The 3,618-nt window shown below is 36.9% G+C and overlaps 1 long non-coding RNA gene across 1 annotated transcript in view; it reads left to right on the top strand.

Annotated features, from left to right (window-relative positions):
* Positions 1-2,621, top strand: part of LOC112550388 — a 31,051-nt gene extending 28,430 nt beyond the window's left edge. Inside the window, exon 4 of the long non-coding RNA XR_003094210.1 lies at positions 2,425-2,621. This is a non-coding gene — a long non-coding RNA (uncharacterized LOC112550388). The remainder of the gene's footprint in view (positions 1-2,424) is intronic.
* Positions 2,622-3,618: the final 997 nt, after the last annotated feature.

Here is a 3,618-nt window from a genome sequence, read left to right as displayed (position 1 = left end):
AGCAGGACTATTCATGTGAATAAAGTTGAGCTTTTGCCTAAGGGTCTGGACCTGTATACATATGTGCAGAACTGCCTGATCTTGTATTCCTCCAATACTCAAAATTCCCTTTGAGAGATTGTGTAGGTTGTAGCCATGTTGGTCTAAGGACACTGGCAGACAAGGTTCTTTGGGTGAAACTGATATCTTTTATTAGACCAACTTAAGTAGTTGGAAAAATTTTTTTAGCAAGCTTATGGGTTTAAAAACCCTTTGTCAGGCTGAGGAAGTTTCTGCAGTTGGTGTGTGCTCTTCCATCCAGAAAGAAGCTCTATGTACGCTCTCTTCCATCCAGGAAGGTCATCTAGTCCTTCCAGGAAGAGCGCACCCCAACTGCAGAGACTTCCTCAACCTGATGAAGGGCTTTTAAACCCAAAGCTTTCTAAATTTTTTCCCAGCTATTTAAGTTGGTTTAATAAAAGATATCAGATTCACCCAAAGAACCTTGTTTGCCTTTGAGAGTTTTGCTTTCTCAACCACTGGAAGGCAAATGCATCTGAGATAGGACATGTAGCCTTTATACATGGGTGTCAAAATAACTACACAAAATTTAGTGCCAAGAAATGATTAAGTATGTTATCAAACAAAAAAACCCCAAGAATATTTAGATATATGGGGTATAATTATTCTTATGTGGATGTGCCCAGAACACTTAGAAGAACAGAGATAATATCAGTACAGTAAAATCTGGATTCTTTGCAGAATTATATTCCTTACCATGATGACAGTGTGAAGTATCCAAGGTATACAGAGATGCTGAGATATTCCAACTGTCCTCTGCAGTTTTTATTTCCAAGGGTGCCACTTCTCCAGCTGGCTGCCTAGGACTGTTGCCATGCTCCAGCCAAGTGGAGAAGTGGCATCTTTGAAGTAAAAGCTGCAGTAAGCAGCTGACTGGCACTTCCTTAATTAGGCAGCTCACTGAGAACTGAGTGGGTTGGGAAGCACCCTGTTATGAAAATCCAGATTCTACTATAGTAGTTAGTGATATGTAAATACAATATTTTAGGTGCATAAGATATTGGACTGATTTTCCAGTTTTTCAAGACTTTTTGAATTTAGCCATATTAGAGTATCAGAAAATACTCGCTCCAGGGCTCTGTAGCTTATAATGGTCCTTGATTAAACTCCTAACTTGCCCCAATTCAGAACTTTACTGCTTCTCCCTGGTCAACAATGAGGCTGAGCCACAGGAAAATAACCTTCTGCAGGGTGCATTGTTGATCTATCTTCAGGCATCCTATTACCTGCCTGACCCTCTGAGATAAGGGGAATTGTACTGCATTTACTCTACTTGTTTTTTCAGTCTCTCATAGTTCTTTCCACACATTATTTTCCATTCCTAGCCTAAACATTTGCTGTAATCATTTATTTTGCAAGGGTATTTAGCAGTCTTCCTTCTTCATCAGTAAGTGTCCAGGTCTCACACATAAAACAGTAGAGCCTATACTGGTCTTTTACATCTGCAGTTTGGTCTCTCAGTAACTGTCTGGAGCTACAGCTTCTCTGTAGAGAAAAGTAACAGACATTCCTACTCCATATCTACTCCTTAATTTCCTCCATCAAATTGCTATTAGTAATTAATGCTCCTAAGTATTGAAAATATCTATCTGACTATTACTGTTAGGTAAGTTTTACCAAGGTCATCTTGTCAATTCATAAACATGTATTTGGTTTTATCTTCATTCATTCTAAGTGCTGTTTTTCCTCATATTTCTTTCATGTCCATCCATACTTACGTACCATCTATCTTTCCTATGGTAACCACATCATCAGCATATTCAAGAAAAGGTTTTGCAGATCATTTAAATCCATCCCATCCTATGAATTCCATGATTGTACCACTTTTTCTATAGTTATAATAAACATTATTGAGAACAGTGCATTTCCATTTCTTAAACATATAACCGTCATTTAGTAATTATATTTAAACATAAATAACACACCTTAGCCTGACGAAGGGTTTTTGAACCTGAAAGTTTGCTTAATAACTATTCTCCAACTATTCGGGTTGGTCTAATAAAAGATATCAAATTCGCCCAAGGAACCTTGTCTGCCTAAATAACACACATACACTCAAGCACATAGAATGTGAGAATAGTACATATACTGCATTTCAAATAATTGAAAATGAGAAAAATGTTAATTTAAGAAGCCAAAAGTTTGAATTAATTTAATTTTTTCCATAAATCTTTTTGTATAATTGCTTCAATTTTTTAATTAAAAATGAGGCAAAATACTATTTCTAAAAAAAATGCAATTCCCTCACACTCAGCTACAGTTTTCCAGTATCAGCCTATTGTGTAGATTACAGCTGGTCAGAGAATCTCTGCTGAACTATAATTTCTATGACAAGTAGAAAACAGTTTTAATTTTTTTTTTCAGAAACATTTTTCATTTGCCAATTACCTCTACTGCAAATACACTGGAAGAAAATGTGGTTTACAAATCATGGAGAAAATGTATTTTACAAATCATAGAGAAAATGTATTAGCAATATTCTTTTAACAGTTCGAACTGCTTTACTTTGCTGCTCTACAAATGAAGAGAATAAATGAATTTATCCTAATAAAGGTCATATGAAAAACTAAGATTTTGAGGGTAATATTTATGGTAGGTGTGTAATTCGCATTCATTATTTTTCATTTATATTGTCACACAATGTAAATATATTCCATTTAATTTTAGACTGTTGATATTTTGGGCATAGTGACAAGCTTACTGGTAAGTTATTGTTTTACTAGATCAAGACTCTATTGGATTCTTCAAAGGAGCTCCTCCAAAAGGCATCAGCTGATAATCTTCCCTATGACTTCTCACAGAGTCAATGATACTTAGAAAACTCTTAGGAAAAAAAATATTTAAAGGAGTCCCCAACTATCCTTGTTTGTATGTCCATATCTCTTCATTGCACCACTGGCATGATACAGGAGGTTCAAGACATGATATGACTGGAACTGGAAGAAATGTTTGTGGATTGTGGTGCCCTGAAGTAGTCTGAGCCTTTGTTCTACATGGCTCTTATCTTTTCTGTTTGGGAGACTCCAGAGAGCAGTACTGGACAACTGCTCATGTGCATTAAAGGTTTTTTCCATATAAGGCTCTATAGGGTTCTATTACATCTATGTTATTCACTGTGGCCACTAGGAGGTTTGGCAAGGAGGCATGGAGTTCAGTTTTCCAGGATACTCAGTTCTGTATTTCCATTTATTTCCAGTCCACTGCTGCAGTTGAGAGACTGTCTAATATAGGTAGAGCATGGATGAGAGCTAATCAGTTGAGACTCACACTGAATAAGGATGAAATGATGTTTAAAGGGTAGGTGAAGCAACTGCGAGGACTGATGACAGTTATAGCACCCTAAGCAATGAATTATGTTTAGCATTTGTTGCTTAGGTTTACAGCCTAGAGTTTGTGGATTACCCACTTCTTCATGACCGTTGATACCCTACTTGTTGCTGAGAGCACCTGTTACTGTGGCAAGCTTGACTAAAGCATACTGGTCTTTCCTCCTGGACATAGACTTCACCACAATCTCCTGTGATAGGGGAGTGGAGGCAAGTTTGCTTTGGATGACAG

Source organism: Alligator sinensis, unplaced genomic scaffold, assembly GCF_000455745.1.
Source record: "Alligator sinensis unplaced genomic scaffold, ASM45574v1 scaffold131_1, whole genome shotgun sequence".
Taxonomy (NCBI): Eukaryota; Metazoa; Chordata; order Crocodylia; family Alligatoridae; genus Alligator; species Alligator sinensis.
This window is presented reverse-complemented; position numbering and strand designations above follow the sequence as displayed.